This window comes from Bufo bufo, chromosome 9 (genome assembly GCF_905171765.1).
Source record: "Bufo bufo chromosome 9, aBufBuf1.1, whole genome shotgun sequence".
In the NCBI taxonomy this organism is placed as follows: domain Eukaryota; kingdom Metazoa; phylum Chordata; class Amphibia; order Anura; family Bufonidae; genus Bufo; species Bufo bufo.
The window spans coordinates 58,902,239-58,926,969 of record NC_053397.1 but is presented as its reverse complement, the minus strand read 5'-3'; positions in this window follow the sequence as shown (position 1 = coordinate 58,926,969).

Sequence of the window (24,731 nt, the reverse complement as noted above, 5' to 3'; positions counted from 1 at the left end):
GGGGTCAGCCACTGATCCACCTGTGCGTTCAGGGCGGACAGGAGTGCTGGTCCGGTGTGGCTCTCTGCTTTCAGGCAAGTCAACCCCAAGACAGCGTGGCACTGTCGTATCCGGGATGTGGAATAGCCCCTGGGGAACTAGGGGGATTCAGTTGATGTGCAGCCAGATGCCGCAGCAGAAGAGGACTCAGCCGCGGAGGTTATCAAAGAGGATGGAGTAGAGGAGGTGGCAGTAGGCCTGCCTGCAAGTCGTGGCGGTGTCACCAACTCCGCTGCAGAGCCACGCATTCATGCTTGTCAGACGTCAGCAGGTTGACCCAATGCGCAGTGTACGTGATATACCTGCCCTGACCGTGCTTTGCAGACCAGGTATCAGTGGTCAGATGGACCCTTGCCCCAACACTGTATGCCAGAGATGCCATTACTTCCTTTTCAATAACAGAGTAGAGGTTTGGGATTGCCTTTTTTGAAAAAAAAATTTGTCCGGGTACCTTCCACTGTGGTGTCCCAATAGCCACAAATTTTTTGAAGGCCTCAGTTCTGTCAAGCCAGCTGTCAGATGCCAGGCAAGGGGGTGACTCTGTGACATTGGCTTCTTACGCTCAAACATTTCCTTGACAGACACCTGACTGAGGGCAGATGAGATGGAACTGCTGAAGGTGAGAGGCGGAGTGGCGGGTGGTTGAGAGGGGGCAAGGAGGACAGCAGTGGTTGACGTGGCTGAAGATGCCTGACCAGGAGGAGGATGGTGGCTTTGAGTTTGTGTGCTGCTTGTACTCATGTGTTTATCCCATTGGCGTTTGTGATGTGAGATCATGTGCCTTCGCAAAGCAGTTGTACCGAGGTGGGTGTTGGACTTCCCACGACTCCGTTTCTTTTGGCACAGGTTGCAAATGGCATTGCTGTTATCAGAGGCAGACACACAAAAAAAATGCCACACTGCTGAGCTTTGCAATGATGGCATTCTGGTGGTGGCAACAGCATGCATTGATTGGCGTGCTGTCTGGCTGACCCCGGGTGCCGATACATGCTGTCTGACTGTGCCACTAGCTCCTTGCGACGACCTCCCCCTACTTCCAACTCATCTCCTCCTTCTCTGTCTCTCCTTCTGAACTTCCCCCTCTTCTTCTTCTCTTCGAGCAGGCACCCACATGGCATCCACGGACACATTGTCATCATCAACCACTTCACTTGTATCTGACACCTCAGCAAAGGAAGCAGCAGCGGGTACAACATCATCATTACACTGTACGTCCATGTGTGTAATCCTGCCTGACTGAGACATATCCCTGTTATCTACATCCTCTGGCAATAATGGTTGCGCATCACTAATTTCATCCAACTGATGTGTAAATAACTCCTCTGACGGATCAAGTGAAGCGGCTGTGGTGGCTGTGGTGGTAGTGGTGGTGGTGGCGGCAGGCGGGAGAGTGGTAACTTGAGAGCAGGTGACCGAAGCTGAGCTGGAGGAGGATGATGCGTCAAGGTTCTTAGCGGAAGCTGTTGAAGATTGGGTGTCCAGTGTAAGCCAGTCAACTATGTCCTCAGAATTTTTCGGGTTCAGGGTACGCCACGTACCCTGAGCCCGAAAAATTCTGAACACTGGGCATTATTCTGAACACTGGGCCTTATTCCAGGGCCAGTGGAAATCACAGCACCACGACCACGACGGCCCCTGCGGGGTGGCCTGCCTCTGCCTGTCATTTTTTTTTAGATAAGTGGTACTATGCGTGCAAGGTACTGTGCCACCCTATATAAGTGGTGGGCAGTGGGCACAGTACAGTCTGTGTGGGCCTGACACACACTGGCTTGCAACTGCGATTATATCACAGAGAAAAAAGAAATTGACTTTAATTTTTTCTGCAAGGTATTGTGACACCCTGTAACGGTATGAGTGGTGGTCTGGCCAGTGGCCACAGTACAGTCTGTGGGCCAGACACTCACTGGCTTGGAACTGCGATTATGATGAAGGCATCAAAACTATGAATTAACACATGTGGAATTATATACATAACAAACAAGTGTGAAACAACTGAAAATATGTCATATTCTAGGTTCTTCAAAGTAGCCACCTTTTGCTTTGATTACTGCTTTGCACACTCTTGGCATTCTCTTGATGAGCTTCAAGAGGTAGTCCCCTGAAATGGTCTTCACTTCACAGGTGTGCCCTGTCAGGTTTAATAAGTGGGATTTCTTGCCTTATAAACGGGGTTGGGACCATCAGTGGCGTTGAGGAGAAGTCAGGTGGATACACAGCTGATAGTCCTACTGAATAGACTGTTATAATTTGTAGTATGGCAAGAAAAAAGCAGCTAAGTAAAGAAAAACGAGTGGCCATCATTACTTTAAGAAATGAAGGTCAGTCAGTCAGCCGAAAATTTGGGAAAACTTTGAAAGTAAGGGCTATGACCTGGCCTCCACAGTCACCGTACCTGAACCCAATCGAGATGGTTTGGGGTGAGCTGGACCGCAGAGTGAAGGCAAAAGGGCCAACAAGTGCTAAGCATCTCTGGGAACTCCTTCAAGACTGTTGGAAGACCATTTCAGGGGACTACCTCTTGAAGCTCATCAAGAGAATGCCAAGAGTGTGCAAAGCAGTAATCAAAGCAAAAGGTGGCTACTTTGAAGAACCTAGAATATGACATATTTTCAGTTGTTTCACACTTGTTTGTTATGTATATAATTCCACATGTGTTAATTCATAGTTTTGATGCCTTCATAGTCATGAAAATTTGTAATATCGGCTCTTTTCATCCACAGAAAGGCACAATGTGGCTCATTTTGTTTCTGAATCTGGCAGCTCCATTTTGACTTCAGACGTAGGTAGCCATCAGCACTCAGCGAAACTGTAGGTGACGGGGGAAAGATAGGCCTTTCTCTATTAAAGAGTTTGTTCCTATGACTGCTATGGCCAATCATTGGCCCCAGTGGTCACATGTGCTACAGTAGCCAGTGGGGACCAGAAGTCTCCAGGAACAGGGCAATGGAGTTGTAATGTTGGAACTGTAGACAGTACAGGTAAGTGCTTTTTTTAAATTTTATTGCATACAGGTCTTGACCACTGGAATTGTAGGCTCCTAAGCCAGACAACGCTTTAAAATCCTTATTTGCTGTTTTAGGTTACTTTCACACTTGCGGTAGCCTTTTCCGTCAGGCTGTTCCGGCGGAGGAACAGCCTGCCATATCCATGCTACCGCAAGTCCACCGCACCACGGGAAGTCTGCTCCAGCCCCAAGAGGTGGCTGGACAAAAACCAACAGCATGCTGCGGTTTTTGTCCGGCCGCCTCTCGGCATGCTTGCAGTGTTGCGGCCGGATATCCAGCCCACCCCCATTATAGTCAACGGGGCTGGAAAAAGTCTTCAATTACAGGCCTGTCTTCACCTGCTACTACAAACACAGTAATCATTATTGTGTCTTTATTGGCATGAGGTCTGTCTCCATGTTACTGTGGGCCCTGTAGCTGCCACTTTGACTGGTACGATGGTAGTTCTGCCTCTGCTTTAGTGGAGCATTTAACATGCATGATATAGTGGAGATTCACTACATGATTGTGGTTGTCCAGGGTGCTTGGCTGACGGCTATCTCTCCTAACTTCCTTAAACCTAATTCACACATCAGTGTTTTGGTCAGTGTTTTTCATCAGCGATTGTGAGCTAAAACCAGGACTGGAGCCTCCACAGACATAAGGTATAATTGAAATATCTGCACCTGTTCTGTGTTTAGAGCTCACAATCACTGATGGAAATCACTGACTGAACACTGATGTGTGAATGAGGCATTATAAATGTGCAAACTTGGTTTGGCTGAGCATGCATGTTTTCAGAAAAGGGGAGAGTGAGGTAAGCTGCTACCCGACAACTGTGGTGGTGGCTTATTTCCTCAAGAACAAAAAGATTGGGCATGTTGATATCCCCCAACATCTGCCACTGGGGAAGATTTAGGAGGACACCATACACCTTAGCAAGTTCAGTAGTTATACAACTAATATGTAGTGATGTCCCGAACTATTGGCCGGCGAACAGTTCACGGCTTGTTCGCGTCCACAGGACAGTGTTCAAATTCAGAAACAAAATGAGCCACATTGTGCCTTTCTGTGGATGAAAAGAGCCGATATTACAAATACTGAATTGCACCAGTAATGGTAAGATGAAAGCTTTTCTCCCCGGATAGATAATTGGTTGAACTGGACAGTGCTTACTAGTAAAGGTAGGCTGTAGCACACATATTGGTGTTCCAGTAACTATTTGCTGGTGTTATATTTCTGTTTTATCCTGTATATGCTACATGGTATAACCCTTTAGTGTGACACTGTTTCACTATTAGAAGTTATGTTTTAATTGGTGAACTATTCGATAAATTCAATTTTGCAAAAAGTGGCCAACGAGAGAAAGGCGCTCATAGGGTGAATAAGTACGAGTATCGAGTCCCTTAAGAAGTAAGTTATGTTCACCTGTTTGTGTTGTTGGAAGCTGATGAAGTAGAGGTGGGTACAGCAATCATTGAAAGAGCAATGGCTAATCACCCAGAGAAGTGCTGATTTCCAGTTCTATTTCGGCTACAGAAACCATAGCCAAGAGAAACCTGCTTTCAGACCTGAAAAAGTGGTCCTGAGTACTCTGAAACGCGTTGTCCATGTGAAAAGCAATATTGCACCTATCAGCAAAATTTTTACATTTTTTACAAGTCCTTTTTTTATTGGTGAATTATTATCACACAGCTGCCACCATTCTTGTTTCTATGGAAGGTTAACAAGCACATTTAAAGGGAATGTGTCATCAGAAAATGATCTGCTGTTTAAATCACTTTTTGGTGTTCAACATATTTTTTAATAATTTTTGATGGTTATTTTCAATTTTCCATGTCACTTTTTATATTTAAACTAAAACCAAAAATCCTGCAGTTTTCGCACTGGCCACTATGTCTAATAATTGGCACCACTTCTTGGTTTGTACAGATCACTTTACTGCAGTTAACTCATTCTAATCCTGCTTGTAATGATATCACCTCTGTGTATAGATAAGACATGATCCACCATTCACAGTAGGTGATTGTCAAATTTTATCTATTCTTTCCTTATACACTGCTCAAAAAAATAAAGGGAACACTTAAACAACACAATGTAACTCCAAGTCAATCACACTTCTGTGAAATCAAACTGTCCACTTAGGAAGCAACACTGAGTGACAATCAATTTCACATGCTGTTGTGCAAATGGGATAGACAACAGGTGGAAATTATAGGCAATTAGCAAGACACCCCCAATAAAGGAATGGTTCTGCAGGTGGTGACCACAGACCGCTTCTCAGTTCCTATGCTTCCTGGCTGATGTTTTGGTCACTTTTAAATGCTGGCGGTGCTTTCACTCTAGTGGTAGCATGAGACGGAGTCTACACCCACACAAGTGGCTCAGGTAGTGCAGCTTATCCAGGATGGCACATCAATGCGAGCTGTGTCTGTCAGCGTAGTGTCCAGAGCATGGAGGCGCTACCAGTAGACAGGCCAGTACATCAGGAAACGTGGAGGAGGCCGTAGGAGGGCAACAACCCAGCAGCAGGACCGCTACCTCCGCCTTTGTGTAAGGAGGAACAGGAGGAGCACTGCCAGAGCCCTGCAAAATGACCTCCAGCAGGCCACAAATGTGCATGTGTCTGCTCAAACAGTCAGAAACAGACTCCATGAGGGTGATATGAGGGCCCGACGTCCACAGGTGGGGGTTGTGCTTACAGCCCAACACCGTGCAGGACGTTTGGCATTTGCCAGAGAACACCAAGATTGGCAAATTCGCCACTGGCGCCCTGTGCTCTTCACAGATGAAAGCAGGTTCACACTGAGCACATGTGACAGACGTGACAGAGTCTGGAGACGCCGTGGAGAATGTTCTGCTGCCTGCAACATCCTCCAGCATGACCGGTTTGGCATTGGGTCAGTAATGGTGTGGGGTGGCATTTCTTTGGAGGGCGCGCACAGCCTTCTTTGGAGGGCGAGCTCCATGTGCTCGCCAGAGGTAGCCTGACTGCCATTAGGTACCGAGATGAGATCCTCAGACCCCTTGTGAGACCATATGCTGGTGCGGTTGGCCCTGGGTTCCTCCTAATGCAAGACAATGCTAGACCTCATGTGGCTGGAGTGTGTCAGCAGTTCCTGCAAGACGAAGGCATTGATGCTATGGACTGGCCCACCTGTTCCCCAGACCTGAATCCAATTGAGCACATCTGGGACATCATGTCTCGCTCTATCCACCAACGTTGCACCACAGACTGTCCAGGAGTTGGCAGATGCTTTAGTCCAGGTCTGGGAGGAGATCCCTCAGGAGACCGTCCGCCACCTCATCAGGAGCATACACAGGCGTTGTAGGGAGGTCATACAGGCACGTGGAGGCCACACACACTACTGAGCCTCATTTTGACTTGTTTTAAGGACATTACATCAAAGTTAGATCAGCCTGTAGTGTGTTTTTCCACTTTAATTTTGAGTGTGACTCCAAATCCAGACCTCCATGGGTTGAAAAATTAGATTTCCATTTTTTAATTTTTGTTTGATTTTGTCGTCAGCACATTCAACTATGTAAAGAACAAAGTATTTCAGAAGAATATTTAATTAATTCAGATCTAGGATGTGTTATTTTTGTGTTCCCTTTATTTTTTTGAGCAGTGTACAATGACCTCTGCACAGGGCACAGAACATGCCTAGAAAACTCTAACATGTAAGGCAATGCTGTCCCCTCCTGTCCATTGTGTCTATGGCCCATGTGGCTGCCGTAAAGCATTTTTTTTTTTAATGCTGTATAAATGCTGTTAAGAACAGCTCAGGCAAGATGGCCACCGCCATGAGCATGTTCAGGAAATAAAATTAAAAAAATCTACAATCAGAAAATAAAAACAAATGAGAAAAAAGGACATGTGCTACTATATGGTTTTAACTTGCAGATTAAATTTTTGGTGACACATTTCCTTTAAAGCTGCATTATCTCAAAGTAGCAGTACCAGGAACCACGTCACTCTGCCATTGTACTGTATATGCTATAGTAAGGATCACTTCAAACTATGCTGAAGTGCACTAAAGTGCTACAAATATACCATTGCTAAACAATTTACTTTACAACCTTTCTACAAAGCCAAGAATTGTGTTGACTTTAACTTCAATATGTATTTCACCTTAAAGGAACTGCTTTGAAAACCTTATGGATTCCAACTTTAAATGCAGTCATTTCCTAACATCAGGAGCTTTGAATAGACTCCATTAAAATGTTCTTTTCTTGCAGTCTCACAAAGCTTTCTAGACGAGCTGCACTATGGATATGCATTGTATTGTAAACTGAATGGCAAAACAGATGTAACTTTTTCTAATAATGAAAAAAAAAAACTGATGAGAAATGTGTTAATCAAAATTCCTTGATGTTTTTGTGATCTTCTATGTAAATTAAAATTCTTCAATCAAATGTCTTACTAACAAAGGGGAGCATAAGGAATAGTCAAGACTGAAGTATATGTTGGTATGTAATGAATGTAGCGTAGCAAGACTCCTTAATGCATCCTGCTTGCAGAGAACAAGAACAAAATACAATTATATGATTCAAGGTTCTTCTTCTGTTTGAAATTCACTTGAATAAATTCATTTCTACCAGATGTCTTGGAAGCCAAACGGACTTGTTCTAATTGATGCTATTTGTCTACAAATACACAAAAAGACAATAAATATCACAAGCAACATCTGCTTACAGACTACTAAGGCTGCATATATTCTCAAGATATAGATTACATCTTAGAGCCCTCCCTCTAATTTTCACATTTGCTTAATGGTCCTGCTCATCATTTCCAACTACATAGACCCTCCACTGGAAGCTTCGTAGTGCTGTTTTTTATTCTCTGCTGTGTGATTAATGCTTAAAGCGGTTCTTCTGTCAAGTCACTGAATAGAGAGCAAGGGCCGTTATATTAACAAGCTCTTTAACGTTGGAGTCCTCATATGTAATCTTAAAGGGGCAACCAACTAGTCAAGCTGCTAGAAACCATAGCATCTATGCTGTACAATACATCACTTCCAGATGCAGGGTGCTGTATCTTTGAGTAGGCAGAATACATGGGTGGGTGACAGGCCTAGGTGGATTGCAATGACTCACTGGCGTGATGCAAAGGGGCATCTCACCTCTGAGGCCAGTCATTTGCTATAATGGCACATGTGACCTCTATTAAACCGGATGTTGACTATTAGGGCCAGAGCGCGGCTATGGCAGCGGGAGACCAAAGTAGCCAGGAACCCCCGGCAGGGAGCAGGTAAGTAATAGTGGTCGAGCACCAAAGTGCTCGGGTGCTCAAGTAGAACACCTCGGGATGCTCGAATGCTTTACTGAGCACCCGAGCACAATGGAAGTCAATGGGAGAACCCGAGCATTAACTCCTTAAGGAAACATCCTTATTTCACCTTAAGAACCAGGCCATTTTTTGCAAATCTGACCAGTGTCCCTTTAAGTGCTGATAACTTTAAAACGCTTTGACTTATCCAGGCCATTCTGAGATTGTTTTTTCATCACATATTGTACTTAATGACACTGGTAAAATGAATTCAACATTTTTTATTTTTTTTTATAAAAAAATACCAAATTTACCAAAAAATTTTAAAAAATTGCTAATTTCCAAGTTTCAATTTCTCTATTTCTATAATACATATTAATACCTACAAAAATAGTTATTACTTTACATTCGCCATATGTCTACTTCATGTTTGGATCATTTTGGGAATGATATTTTATATTTTGGGGATGTTACAAGGCGTAGAAGTTTGGAAGCAAATCTTGAAATTTTTCAGAAATTTTTAAAAACCCAATTTTTAGGGACCAGTTCAGGTCTGAAGTCACTTTGTGAGGCTTATATAATAGAAACCACCGAAAAATGAACCCATCTAAGAAACTACACCCCTCAAGGTATTCAAAACTGCTTTTACAAACTTTGTTAACCCTTCAGGTGTTGCACAAGAGTTATTGGCAAATGGGGATGAAATTTGAAAATTTAAATTTTTTTGCCAAATTTTCAATTTTAACCCATTGTTTCCACTAACAACGCAAGGGTTAACAGCCAAACAAGACTGTATCTTTATTGCCCTGAGTCTGCTGTTTACAGAAACACCCCATATGAGGCTATACACTACTGTACGGCCACACGGCGGGGCGTAGAGGGAAAGGATAGCCGTTTTGGTTTTTGGAGGGCTAATTTTTATGGACCGGTATATTTAACCTAAAGGGTTAATAAAGTTTGTAAAATCAGTTTTGAATACCTTGAGGGGTGTAGTTTCTTAGATGGGGTCACTTTTAGGGAGTTTCTACTCTAGGGGTGCATCAGGGGGGCTTCAAAAGGGACATGGTGTCAATAAAAAAGGCCATCAAAATCGGCCTTCCAGAAACCATGTCGGTCCTTTCCTTTTGCGGCCTCCCTTTTACTGATACAGCAGTTTACTACCACAAATGTGGCGTTTCTGTAAACTGCAGTATCAGGGTAATAAATATTAAGTTTTGTTTGGTTGTTAACCCTTGCTTTGTTACCGGAAAAAATGGATTGAAATGGAAAAGTGCCAAAAATAGCTGTTTTGGCATTTATTTATTTTTTGACCGTGTTAATCTGGGGGGTTAGGTCATGGGGTATTTTTATAGAGGAGATTCTTACGGACGCGGCAATACCTAATAAGTCTACTTTTTTTACAATTATTTAGGCTTTAGACTATATTATCCTTTTTGATACAAAAAAAAAATTTTGTATCTCTAAAGTCTAAGAATCATTATTTCATCATCATTTTTTTTTTTTTGTTGATTATCTTATGTAGAAGCTCATTTTTTGCAGGATGAGAGGACGGTTTTATTGGCACTATTTTGGGGGCTATATGACTTTTTGAACGCTTGCTATTAAAATTTTTCGTTATGTAAGGTGACAAAAAAAGTTCTTTTTTTTTTTTTGACCATGTTAATCTGGCGGGTTAAGTCATGGGGTATTTTTATAGAGGAGATTATTACCGACGCGGCGATACCTAATTTGTATACTTTTTTTAAATTATTTTAGTTTATACAATTTTTTTTGGTATCTCAAGTCTGAGAACCAGTTTTTTTATCCCATAGTCAGTGGCTAAATTGGGATATAAATTTTGTACTCCATGGAAGTGTGGTACTCCCTGAAGCAACCGTCCATGCAGAGGCCTGGATGATCGGGGCACGTGTCGCACTGAGTAGTGGTGTCCTTCCGTATCCCCCTCCTGCGACACACTCTGCACTTTTTTTGGGTTCGTCCCTTCTTTCCAGTATGGGGGACCACACCTGGAAAGTGTTGGCCAGGGACGATCCGGGCGCCTCCAGTTCCCGAGGTACTCCGGCCTGCTCTTTCCCGGTCCGAAAAGATCAGGGCCTTGAGGACTAGAGATGGCCCGAACTATCCGACGGCGAACAGTTCCCGGCGAACATAGCTGTTCGCGTTCGCCTCTGCCGGGCGAACACATGCGATGTTCGGTCCGCCCCCTATACATCATCATTGAGCAAACTTTGACCCTGTACCTCACAGTCAGCAGACACATTCCAGCCAATCAGCAGCATACCCTCCCTCCCAGACCCTCCCACCTCCTGCACAGCATCCATTTTAGATTCATTCTGAAGCTGCAGTCTTAGTGAGAGGAGGGAGACTGTAACTGCTGCTGATTTAATTGGGAAATCGATAGCTAGGCTAGTGAATTCAGTGTCCACTCCAGTCCTGAAAGACTCATCTGATCTCTGCTGTAAGGACAGCGTCCTGACAGCACCCAAAAAGCCCTTTTTAGGGCTGCAACATTAGTCTGCTTTTTTTTTTTCCTTTATATACATATTGCAGTTGCCTGGCCTGCCTGTGTGTGAGGAGCTGCAGGCCCACAGACTGTAGTGTGCCCACTGCCAGTGCTCACCCCTGTCATTCCGTGTGGCACAGGACTTTGCTTAAAAAAAGGCACTTAATTTTTACACTTTAATCTAAGGTTAGTTGCCTGCCAGTGTGTGTCAGGCTGACTTCCACTGACTGTAGTGTGCCCACTGCCAGTGCCCACCACTCATACCGGCTGGCACAGGACTTTGCATAAAAAAGGCATTAAATTTTTACACTTTAGTGTAATTTCAGCTGCTTGCCTGCTGCTAGTGTGTGTCAGGCCGACTTCAACTGACTGTAGTGTGCCCACTGCCAGTGCCCACCCCTGTCATCCCGTGTGGCACAGGACTTTGCTTAAAAAAAAGGCACTTCATTTTTACACTTTAATCTAAGGTTAGTTGCCTGCCAGTGTGTGTCAGGCCGACTTCAACTGACTGTAGTGTGCCCACTGCCAGTGCCCACCCCTGTCATCCCGAGTGGCACAGGACTTTGCTTAAAAAATAGGCACTTAATTTTTACACTTTAATCTAAGGTTAGTTGCCTGCCAGTGTGTGTCAGGCTGACTTCCACTGACTGTAGTGTGCCCACTGCCAGTGCCCACCACTCATACCGGCTGGCACAGGACTTTGCTTAAAAAAGGCATTTAATTTTTACACTTTAATGTAATTTCAGCTGCTTGCCTGCTGCTAGTGTGTGTCAGGCCGACTTCAACTGACTGTAGTGTGCCCACTGCCAGTGCCCACCCCTGTCATACCGAGTGGCACAGGACTTTGCTTAAAAAATAGGCACTTAATTTTTACACTTTAATCTAAGGTTAGTTGCCTGCCAGTGTGTGTCAGGCTGACTTCCACTGACTGTAGTGTGCCCACTGCCAGTGCCCACCACTCATACCGGCTGGCACAGGACTTTGCTTAAAAAAGGCATTTAATTTTTACACTTTAATGTAATTTCAGCTGCTTGCCTGCTGCTAGTGTGTGTCAGGCCGACTTCAACTGACTGTAGTGTGCCCACTGCCAGTGCCCACCCCTGTCATACCGAGTGGCACAGGACTTTGCTTAAAAAATAGGCACTTAATTTTTACACTTTAATCTAAGGTTAGTTGCCTGCCAGTGTGTGTCAGGCTGACTTCCACTGACTGTAGTGTGCCCACTGCCAGTGCCCACCACTCATACCGGCTGGCACAGGACTTTGCATAAAAAAGGCATTTAATTTTTACACTTTAGTGTAATTTCAGCTGCTTGCCTGCTGCTAGTGTGTGTCAGGCCGACTTCAACTGACTGTAGTGTGCCCACTGCCAGTGCCAACCACTGATACCGGGTGGCACAGTAGCTTGCCGATAAATAAGGCATTTAATTTTTAGACAGTAGTCTAAATTCAGTTGCTTGCCTGCTGCCAGTGTGTGTCAGGCCCGCTTCCACTGACTGTAGTGTGCCCACTGCCAGTGCCAACCACTGATACCGGGTGGCACAGTAGCTTGCCGATAAATAAGGCATTTAATTTTTAGACAGTAGTCTAAATTCAGTTGCTTGCCTGCTGCCAGTGTGTGTCAGGGCCCTCTTCCACTGACTGTAGTGTGCCCACTGCCAGTGCCAACCACTCATACCGGGTGGCACAGTAGCTTGCCGATAAATAAGGCATTTAATTTTTACACTTTAGTGTAATTTCAGTTGCTTGCCTGCTGCCAGTGTGTGTCAGGCCCGCTTCCACTGACTGTAGTGTGCCCACTGCCAGTGCCAACCACTGATACCGGGTGGCACAGTAGCTTGCCGATAAATAAGGCATTTAATTTTTAGACAGTAGTCTAAATTCAGTTGCTTGCCTGCTGCCAGTGTGTGTCAGGCCCTCTTCCACTGACTGTAGTGTGCCCACTGCCAGTGCCAACCACTCATACCGGGTGGCACAGTAGCTTGCCGATAAATAAGGCATTTAATTTTTACACTTTAGTGTAATTTCAGTTGCTTGCCTGCTGCCAGTGTGTGTCAGGCCCGCTTCCACTGACTGTAGTGTGCCCACTGCCAGTGCAACCACTGATACCGGGTGGCACAGTAGCTTGCCGATAAATAAGGCATTTAATTTTTAGACAGTAGTCTAAATTCAGTTGCTTGCCTGCTGCCAGTGTGTGTCAGGCCCTCTTCCACTGACTGTAGTGTGCCCCCTGCCAGTGCCAACCACTCATACCGGGTGGCACAGTAGCTTGCCGATAAATAAGGCATTTAATTTTTACACTTTAGTGTAATTTCAGTTGCTTGCCTGCTGCCAGTGTGTGTCAGGCCCGCTTCCACTGACTGTAGTGTGCCCACTGCCAGTGCCAACCACTGATACCGGGTGGCACAGTAGCTTGCCGATAAATAAGGCATTTAATTTTTAGACAGTAGTCTAAATTCAGTTGCTTGCCTGCTGCCAGTCAGTGTGTCAGGCCCTCTTCCACTGACTGTAGTGTGCCCACTGCCAGTGCCAACATCATACCTGATCGTATACACACACTGGATGTTTTAAAGCACGTTATTCCAAACAATTTAGGAATGTTAGTTGATTTATGCCCTTTATGGATTAAAACCCGACTCTGCGTCCACTACGTAATTTTCCATGGGAGTTTTGCCATAGATCCCCCTCCGGCATGCCACAGTCCAGGTGTTAGACCCCTTGAAACAACTTTCTCATCACTATTGTGGCCAGAAAGAGTCCCTGTGGGTTTTAAAATTCGCCTGTCTATTGAAGTCTATGGCGGTTCGCCCGGTTCGCCAGTTCGCGAACATTTGCGGAAGTTCGCGTTCGCTGTTCGCGAACTGAAAATTTTATGTTCGCGACATCACTATTGAGGACTACCTCATAGAACTGAAGGAATGTCCCTGTGTTGCCAGCCCTCCGGGACAGCACAAAAGAGTTGTACAAGGCAACCTGCACCAAGTAGACCGCAACTTTTTTGTACCATGCCCGGGTTTTGGCAATGGTGTTATATGGCTTGAGGACATGATCAGAGAGATCAACTCCTCCCATATACCGATTGTAGTCGACGATACAATCAGGCCTGAGGACCGTTGCCGCGGTACCTCGCACAGGGACAGGGGTGATGCCGTTACCATGAATTGTGGACAGTACAAGGACATCCCTCTTGTCCTTATATCTGACCAGCAACAGGTTTTCACTGGTAAGGGCACGGGTCTCACCCCTGGGGATAGGTACCTGGAGGGGGTGGGCAGGGAGGCCACGTTGATTTTTCTGCACGTACAGGTGATAACCTTTATCTAGCAGTGGGTGCATAAGGTCCCACACAAGTTTCCCGCTAACACCCAGAGTGGGGGGGACATTCTGGGGGTTGAATACGGGAATCTCACCCCTCGTACACACGAAACTTGTAAGTGTACCCTGAGGTACTCTCACAAAGTTTGTACAGCTTCACGCCATACCTCGCCCGCTTTGAGGGAACATACTGGCGGAAAATGAGTCTCCCCTAGAACGCAATGAGAGACTCATCAACCGCGACCTCCCTTCCAGGTACATAGGCCTGTACAAATTTGGGGGGGACATGCTGAATTATCTGAAAAATGCAGGCATTTCCGGATGGCCTCAAACCGGGTACGTGTCATGGCCGTACTGTAAAGTGGGGTCTGGTAGAGGACGTCCCCACTCCAGTAATGCCTGACACTAGGTTTCTTGACTAGGCCCATGTGCAGCACAAGGCCCCAAAATGTCCTCATCTCGGCTGCACTGACCGGGGTTCAGCCACCGGGCCTAGCCAAAAAGGAGCCCGGGTGTTGAGCAGACGAACTGTTTTGCATACAGGTTCGTCTGCTCCACCATTAGATTTACCAGTTGGTCACTGAAAAAAGACTAAAAAAAGTAATATTCAGTGAAGCCCACTGTGGAAATCTGTATTCCTGATTGGCCTGCAAACTCAGGAATCATGGGCTCAAATCGCTCTGGGGTACACCAGACAAGTTTACCGGCAGGGTGCCCTGGTGGATTTAACTGGTGGGCCGGAAAACTAATACGAGCCCCAGAGCTGCTTGTACTAGGGTGGGCCACAGGGTCCCTAGCATGGCGGTTCCCTTGCTCCGCCTGGCGGCGTCTGCTCCGCCTGGCGGCGTCTACGCCGCCTTGGGGGCTCATCATCATCGCTAGATGAGGAGGACGCGGATGACAACAGATAAGTGGGGTCTTCCTCGTCCTCACTAGGACTCTCAGACTCAGAGGCAAGCTGGACGTATGCCTCCGCGGCCGAGAACATCCGGCGGGCCATAGGGGAGTGTGTGTGTGTGCGTGCGTGTAAATCTTTATTCAGTGTGCGTGTGTGTGGGGGGCACGGGTGTTCGCGTACTTATCCCTAAAACTACCAGAAAAAAATAAAAAAGACTAAGGGCTACTTTCACACTTGCGTTAGGAGCGGATCCGTCTGGTGTCTGCACAGACGGATCCGCTCCTATAATGCAAACGCTTGCATCCGTTCAGAACGGATCCGTTTGCATAACCATGAACAAAAAAAACAAAAAAAAAATATTTTTTATTTTTTTTTTCATGATAATGCAAACGGATCCGTTCAGACTTTACATTGAAAGTCAATGGGGGACGGATCCGTTTGAAAATTGAGCCATACTGTGTCATCTTCAAACGGATCCGTCCCCATTGACTTCCATTATAAGTCTGGACGGATCCGCTCGCCTCCGCACGGCCAGGCGGACACCTGAACGCTGCTTGCAGCGTTCGGGTGTCCGCCTGGCCGTGCGGAGGCTGAGCGCTGGCAGGCGGATGCATTCTCAGTGGATCCGCCTCCATTGAGAATGCATCAGGGCTGGACGGCTGCGTTCGGGACCGCTCGTGAGCTCCTTCAAACGGAGCTCACGAGCGGACACCTGAACGCAGGTGTGAAAGTAGAAAAAAAAAGGGAAAAATGTGGAAAAAAAAATAAAAAAATTCAAAACCGCTGATCAACCGTCCGAAGTTGATCAGCGGTGGGGTGAGCGATGCGCTAACAGTGACACTAAGAGTGCCAGCCACAGTCAGCGTACGCACACAAAACAAAAAAAAAATGCCTGCGCCCCAAAAAAGTTGTGGGGGGGCAGGGGGGCAAGCACCCCTGGGAAGTCTAGGGTCTCACAGACACCCTACTTAGGGTGATGCAAGAAAACTTTTTTTTACCACTAACTTTCCCTTTATTTTCCCTGCCTAGCCCAACCTTTCCCTAGACTTTCCCTAATTACCTGCAGATAAGATGATCGGGTCCTGGGGGCAAGGATGGGTCCTGGGGGCAAGGATGGGGTGATGCTCCACACGTGCAGGCTCCTCTCTCCTCAGGCTCTGGACACAAAAGGAGGAGAGGAGCGCTGCTATCATTTGAATCTCCCGCTGGCCCGCCCTCCTACCAATCAGAGGCGATCCTGAGAGGTGATGTCACCATCACCACTCAGGATCTAAGGATGGTGATTGGTGGGGTAAAAACACACCACCGATCACCATCCTGTTCCGGGTTATCAGGTCCTCAGAGACCCAAATAACCCGGAAACGCAGCAAACCGCAGGTCTGAATTGTGTCCTTAAGTACCAGGCCCTGTATCCGGAAGAGGTTAAACCAGGCTCTGAAGAAGGGAGGGTGTCTGGTTCACAGGAAAAGTTCAGAAATTGATGCAAACACCACTCAAATGGTTCGGGAACAGCATGGGGACGATGTCTGGATGCATCTTGGACTCCCAGGTCGCTGCTAAGAACGATGTTGTCCAAGAAGTATGGCACTTTTACAGACTGACAATAATACACACAAAACCGAAGATAAAATAGATGTTAGAGGGAAAATTGTCAGGAAACATTCTTTCCTGTATATTTAATTGTATATAAAGTGCAAGTGTTGCCAAAAATTACAAGGAAGAGGCACTCCGATACAACCTGTATATCACATAAAAGAGGGCCTCATTCACATTGTGGTACAATTGTTCAGTAGAGATGGCCCGAACTATCCGACGGCGAACAGTTCCCGGCGAACATAGCTTGTTCGCGTTCGCCTCTGCCGGGCGAACACATGCGATGTTCGGTCCGCCCCCTATACATCATCATTGAGCAAACTTTGACCCTGTACCTCACAGTCAGCAGACACATTCCAGCCAATCAGCAGCAGACCCTCCCTCCCAGACCCTCCCACCTCCTGCACAGCATCCATTTTAGATTCATTCTGAAGCTGCAGTCTTAGTGAGAGGAGGGAGACTGTAACTGCTGCTGATTTAATTGGGAAATCGATAGCTAGGCTAGTGAATTCAGTGTCCACTCCAGTCCTGAAAGACTCATCTGATCTCTGCTGTAAGGACAGCGTCCTGACAGCACCCCAAAAAGCCCTTTTTAGGGCTGCAACATTAGTCTGCTTTTTTTTTTTTCCTTTATATACATATTGCAGTTGCCTGGCCTGCCTGTGTGTGAGGAGCTGCAGGCCCACAGACTGTAGTGTGCCCACTGCCAGTGCTCACCCCTGTCATTCCGTGTGGCACAGGACTTTGCTTAAAAAAAGGCACTTAATTTTTACACTTTAATCTAAGGTTAGTTGCCTGCCAGTGTGTGTCAGGCTGACTTCCACTGACTGTAGTGTGCCCACTGCCAGTGCCCACCACTCATACCGGCTGGCACAGGACTTTGCATAAAAAAGGCATTTAATTTTTACACTTTAGTGTAATTTCAGCTGCTTGCCTGCTGCTAGTGTGTGTCAGGCCGACTTCAACTGACTGTAGTGTGCCCACTGCCAGTGCCCACCCCTGTCATCCCGTGTGGCACAGGACTTTGCTTAAAAAAAAGGCACTTCATTTTTACACTTTAATCTAAGGTTAGTTGCCTGCCAGTGTGTGTCAGGCCGACTTCAACTGACTGTAGTGTGCCCACTGCCAGTGCCCACCCCTGTCATCCCGAGTGGCACAGGACTTTGCTTAAAAAATAGGCACTTAATTTTTACACTTTAATCTAAGGTTAGTTGCCTGCCAGTGTGTGTCAGGCTGACTTCCACTGACTGTAGTGTGCCCACTGCCAGTGCCCACCACTCATACCGGCTGGCACAGGACTTTGCTTAAAAAAGGCATTTAATTTTTACACTTTAATGTAATTTCAGCTGCTTGCCTGCTGCTAGTGTGTGTCAGGCCGACTTCAACTGACTGTAGTGTGCCCACTGCCAGTGCCCACCCCTGTCATACCGAGTGGCACAGGACTTTGCTTAAAAAATAGGCACTTAATTTTTACACTTTAATCTAAGGTTAGTTGCCTGCCAGTGTGTGTCAGGCTGACTTCCACTGACTGTAGTGTGCCCACTGCCAGTGCCCACCACTCATACCGGCTGGCACAGGACTTTGCTTAAAAAAGGCATTTAATTTTTACACTTTAATGTAATTTCAGCTGCTTGCCTGCTGCTAGTGTGTGTCAGGCCGACTTCAACTGACTGTAGTGTGCCACTGCCAGTGCCCACCCCTGTCATACCGAGTGGCACAGGACTTTGCTTAAAAAATAGGCACTTAATTTTTACACTTTAATCTAAGGTTAGTTGCCTGCCAGTGTGTGTCAGGCTGACTTCCACTGACTGTAGTGTGCCCACTGCCAGTGCCCACCACTCATACCGGCTGGCACAGGACTTTGCATAAAAAAGGCATTTAATTTTTACACTTTAGTGTAATTTCAGCTGCTTGCCTGCTGCTAGTGTGTGTCAGGCCGACTTCAACTGACTGTAGTGTGCCCACTGCCAGTGCCCACCCCTGTCATACCGAGTGGCACAGGACTTTGCTTAAAAAATAGGCACTTAATTTTTACACTTTAATCTAAGGTTAGTTGCCTGCCAGTGTGTGTCAGGCTGACTTCCACTGACTGTAGTGTGCCCACTGCCAGTGCCCACCACTCATACCGGCTGGCACAGGACTTTGCTTAAAAAAGGCATTTAATTTTTACACTTTAATGTAATTTCAGCTGCTTGCCTGCTGCTAGTGTGTGTCAGGCCGACTTCAAATGACTGTAGTGTGCCCACTGCCAGTGCCCACCCCTGTCATACCGAGTGGCACAGGACTTTGCTTAAAAAATAGGCACTTAATTTTTACACTTTAATCTAAGGTTAGTTGCCTGCCAGTGTGTGTCAGGCTGACTTCCACTGACTGTAGTGTGCCCACTGCCAGTGCCCACCACTCATACCGGCTGGCACAGGACTTTGCATAAAAAAGGCATTTAATTTTTACACTTTAGTGTAATTTCAGCTGCTTGCCTGCTGCTAGTGTGTGTCAGGCCGACTTCAACTGACTGTAGTGTGCCCACTGCCAGTGCCCACCCCTGTCATACCGAGTGGCACAGGACTTTGCTTAAAAAATAGGCACTTAATTTTTACACTTTAATCTAAGGTTAGTTGCCTGCCAGTGTGTGTCAGGCTGACTTCCACTGACTGTAGTGTGCCCACTGCCAGTGCCCACCACTCATACCGGCTGGCACAGGACTTTGCTTAAAAAAGGCATTTAATTTTTACACTTTAATGTAATTTCAGCTGCTTGCCTGCTGCTAGTGTGTGTCAGGCCGACTTCAACTGACTGTAGTGTGCCCACTGCCAGTGCCCACCCCTGTCATACCGAGTGGCACAGGACTTTGCTTAAAAAATAGGCACTTAATTTTTACACTTTAATCTAAGGTTAGTTGCCTGCCAGTGTGTGTCAGGCTGACTTCCACTGACTGTAGTGTGCCCACTGCCAGTGCCCACCACTCATACCGGCTGGCACAGGACTTTGCATAAAAAAGGCATTTAATTTTTACACTTTAGTGTAATTTCAGCTGCTTGCCTGCTGCTAGTGTGTGTCAGGCCGACTTCAACTGACTGTAGTGTGCCCACTGCCAGTGCCAACCACTGATACCGGGTGGCACAGTAGCTTGCCGATAAATAAGGCATTTAATTTTTAGACAGTAGTCTAAATTCAGTTGCTTGCCTGCTGCCAGTGTGTGTCAGGCCCGCTTCCACTGACTGTAGTGTGCCCACTGCCAGTGCCAACCACTGATACCGGGTGGCACAGTAGCTTGCCGATAAATAAGGCATTTAATTTTTAGACAGTAGTCTAAATTCAGTTGCTTGCCTGCTGCCAGTGTGTGTCAGGCCCTCTTCCACTGACTGTAGTGTGCCCACTGCCAGTGCCAACCACTCATACCGGGTGGCACAGTAGCTTGCCGATAAATAAGGCATTTAATTTTTACACTTTAGTGTAATTTCAGTTGCTTGCCTGCTGCCAGTGTGTGTCAGGCCCGCTTCCACTGACTGTAGTGTGCCCACTGCCAGTGCCAACCACTGATACCGGGTGGCACAGTAGCTTGCCGATAAATAAGGCATTTAATTTTTAGACAGTAGTCTAAATTCAGTTGCTTGCCTGCTGCCAGTCAGTGTGTCAGGCCCTCTTCCACTGACTGTAGTGTGCCCACTGCCAGTGCCAACCACTCATACCGGGTGGCACAGTAGCTTGCCGATAAATAAGGCATTTAATTTTTACACTTTAGTGTAATTTCAGTTGCTTGCCTGCTGCCAGTGTGTGTCAGGCCCGCTTCTACTGACTGTAGTGTGCCCACTGCCAGTGCCAACCACTGATACCGGGTGGCACAGTAGCTTGCCGATAAATAAGGCATTTAATTTTTACACTTTAGTGTAATTTCAGTTGCTTGCCTGCTGCCAGTGTGTGTCAGGCCCGCTTCCACTGACTGTAGTGTGCCCACTGCCAGTGCCAACCACTGATACCGGGTGGCACAGTAGCTTGCCGATAAATAAGGCATTTAATTTTTAGACAGTAGTCTAAATTCAGTTGCTTGCCTGCTGCCAGTCAGTGTGTCAGGCCCTCTTCCACTGACTGTAGTGTGCCCACTGCCAGTGCCAACCACTCATACCGGGTGGCACAGTAGCTTGCCGATAAATAAGGCATTTAATTTTTACACTTTAGTGTAATTTCAGTTGCTTGCCTGCTGCCAGTGTGTGTCAGGCCCGCTTCTACTGACTGTAGTGTGCCCACTGCCAGTGCCAACCACTGATACCGGGTGGCACAGTAGCTTGCCGATAAATAAGGCATTTAATTTTTACACTTTAGTGTAATTTCAGTTGCTTGCCTGCTGCCAGTGTGTGTCAGGCCCGCTTCCACTGACCGTAGTGTGCCCACTGCCAGTGCCAACCACTGATACCGGGTGGCACAGTAGCTTGCCGATAAATAAGGCATTTAATTTTTAGACAGTAGTCTAAATTCAGTTGCTTGCCTGCTGCCAGTCAGTGTGTCAGGCCCTCTTCCACTGACTGTAGTGTGCCCACTGCCAGTGCCAACCACTCATACCGGGTGGCACAGTAGCTTGCCGATAAATAAGGCATTTAATTTTTACACTTTAGTGTAATTTCAGTTGCTTGCCTGCTGCCAGTGTGTGTCAGGCCCGCTTCTACTGACTGTAGTGTGCCCACTGCCAGTGCCAACCACTGATACCGGGTGGCACAGTAGCTTGCCGATAAATAAGGCATTTAATTTTTAGACAGTAGTCTAAATTCAGTTGCTTGCCTGCTGCCAGTGTGTGTCAGGCCCGCTTCCACTGACTGTAGTGTGCCCACTGCCAGTGCCAACCACTGATACCGGGTGGCACAGTAGCTTGTCGATAAATAAGGCATTTAATTTTTACACTTTAGTGTAATTTCAGTTGCTTGCCTGCTGCCAGTGTGTGTCAGGCCCGCTTCCACTGACTGTAGTGTGCCCACTGCCAGTGCCAACCACTGATACCGGGTGGCACAGTAGCTTGCCGATAAATAAGGCATTTAATTTTTACACTTTAGTGTAATTTCAGTTGCTTGCCTGCTGCCAGTGTGTGTCAGGCCCGCTTCCACTGACTGTAGTGTGCCCACTGCCAGTGCCAACCACTGATACCGGGTGGCACAGTAGCTTGCCGATAAATAAGGCATTTAATTTTTAGACAGTAGTCTAAATTCAGTTGCTTGCCTGCTGCCAGTCAGTGTGTCAGGCCCTCTTCCACTGACTGTAGTGTGCCCACTGCCAGTGCCAACCACTGATACCGGGTGGCACAGTAGCTTGCCGATAAATAAGGCATTTAATTTTTAGACAGTAGTCTAAATTCAAGGGCTTGCCTGCTGCCAGTGTGTGTCAGGCCCACTTCCACAGACTGTAGTGTGCCCACTGCCAGTGCCAACCACTCATACCGGGTGGCACAGTACCTAGCACGCGTAGTACCACTTATCTAAAAAAAAAAATGACAGGCAGAGGCAGGCCACCCCGCAGGGGCCGTCGTGGTCGTGGTGCTGTGATTTCCACTGTCCCTGGAATAATGCCCAGTTTTCAGAGGCCACGTACCCTGAACCCGAAAAATTCAGAGGACGTAGTTGACTGGCTTAGACAGGACACCCAATCTTCAACAGCTTCCGCTAAGAACCTTGACGCACCATCCTCCTCCAACTCAGCTTCGGTCACCTGCTCTCAAGTTACCATGCACCCGCCCGTCGCCACTACCACCACAGCCACCACAGCCGCTTCACTTGATCCGTCAGAGGAGTTATTTACACATCAGTTGGATGCAATTAGTGATGCGCAACCATTATTGCCAGATGATGTAGATTACGGGGATATGTCTCAGTCAGGCAGGATTACACACATGGACGTACAGTGTGATGATGATGATGTTGTACCCGCTGCTGCTTCCTTTGCTGAGGTGTCAGATACAAGTGAAGCGGTTGATGATGACGATGTGTCCACGGATGCCACGTGGGTGCCTGCTCGAAGAGAAGAAGAGGGGGAAAGTTCTGAAGGGGAGACAGAGAGAATGAGGAGACGAGTTGGAAGCAGGGGGAGGTCGTCGCAAGGAGTTAGTGGCACAGTCAGACAGCATGTATCGGCACCTGGGGTCAGCCAGACAGCACGCCAGTCAACGCATGCTGTTGCCACCACTAGAATGCCGTCATTGCAAAGCTCAGCAGTGTGGCATTTTTTTTGTGTGTCTGCCTCTGATAAAAGCAATGCCATTTGCAACCTGTGCCAAAAGAAACTGAGTCGTGGGAAGTCCAACACCCACCTTGGTACAACTGCTTTGCGAAGGCACATGATCTCACATCACAAACGCCTATGGGATCAACACATGAGTACAAGCAGCACACAAACTCAAAGCCACCATGCTCCTCCTGGTCCTGCATCTTCAGCCACGTCAACCACTGCTGTCCTCCCTGCCCCCTCTCAACCACCCGCCACTCCATCTCTCACCTTCAGCAGTTCCTGCTCATCTGCCCACAGTCAGGTGTCTGTCAAGGACATGTTTGAGCATAAGAAGCCAATGTCACAAAGTCACCCCCTTGCCCGGCGACTGACAGCTGGCTTGACGGAACTCTTAGCCCGCCAGCTTTTACCATACCAGCTGGTAGAGTCTGAGGCCTTCAAAAAATTTGTCGCTATTGGGACACCACAGTGGAAGGTACCCGGACGAATTTTTTTTTCAAAAAAGGCAATCCCAAACCTCTACCATGTCATTGAAAAGGAAGTCATGGCATCTCTGGCATACAGTGTTGGGGCAAGGGTCCATCTGACCACTGATCCCTGGTCTGCAAAGCACGGTCAGGGCAGGTATATCACGTATACTGCGCATTGGGTCAACCTGCTGACGGCTGACAAGCATGGAATGCGTGGCTCTGCAGCGGAGTTGGTGACACCACCACGACTTGCAGGCAGACCTACTGCCACCTCCTCTACTCCTACTCCATCCTCTTTAATTTCCTCCTCGGCTGAGTCCTCTTCTGCTGCGGCGTCTGGCTGCACATCAACTGATTCCCCCCAGCTCCCCAGGGGCTATTCCACATCCCGGATACGACAGTGTAACGCTATCTTGGGGTTGACTTGCCTGAAAGCAGAGAGCCACACAGGACCAGCACTCCTGTCCGCCCTGAACGCACAGGTGGATCAGTGGCTGACCCCGCACCAACTGGAGATCGGCAAAGTGGTGTGTGACAATGGAAGCAATCTGTTGGCGGCATTAAATTTGGGCAAGTTGTCACATGTGCCGTGCATGGCACATGTGTTGAATCTCATCGTACAACGTTTTGTGTCTAAGTACCCAGGCTTACAGGACGTCCTCAAGCAGGCCAGGAAGGTGTGTGGCCATTTCAGGCGTTCCTACACGGCCATGGCGCACTTTTCCGATATTCAGCGGCGAAACAACATGCCAGTGAGGCGCTTGATATGCGACAGCCCGACACGTTGGAATTCAACACTCCTAATGTTCGACCGCCTGCTCCAACAAGAAAAAGCCGTCAACGAGTATTTGTATGACCGGGGTGCTAGGACAGCCTCTGCGGAGCTGGGAATCTTTTTGCCACGTTACTGGACACTCATGCGCAATGCCTGTAGGCTTATGCGTCCTTTTGAGGAGGTGACAAACCTAGTCAGTCGCACCGAAGGCACCATCAGCGACCTCATCCCATTTGTTTTCTTCCTGGAGCGTGCCCTGCGAAGAGTTCTGGATCAGGCTGTAGATGAGCGTGAAGAGGAAGAGGAAGAGTTGTGGTCACCATCACCACCAGAAACAGCCTTGTCATCATCGCTTGCCGGACCTGCAGCAACGCTGGAAGAGGAGTATGAGGAAGAGGAGTCAGAGGAGGAATGTGGCGGCTTTGAGGAGGAGGAAGACCAACCACAGCAGGCACCCCAGGGTGCTCGTTGTTGTCACCTATCTGGGACCCATGGTGTTGTACGTGGCTGGGGGGAAGAACAGACCGTCAATGACATCAGTGAGGACGAGGAACGGGAAATGAGAAGCTCTGCATCCAACCTTGTTCAAATGGGGTCTTTCATGCTGTCATGTCTGTTGAGGGACCCACGTATAAAAAGGATAAGGAGAACGATCTGTACTGGGTGACCACGCTACTAG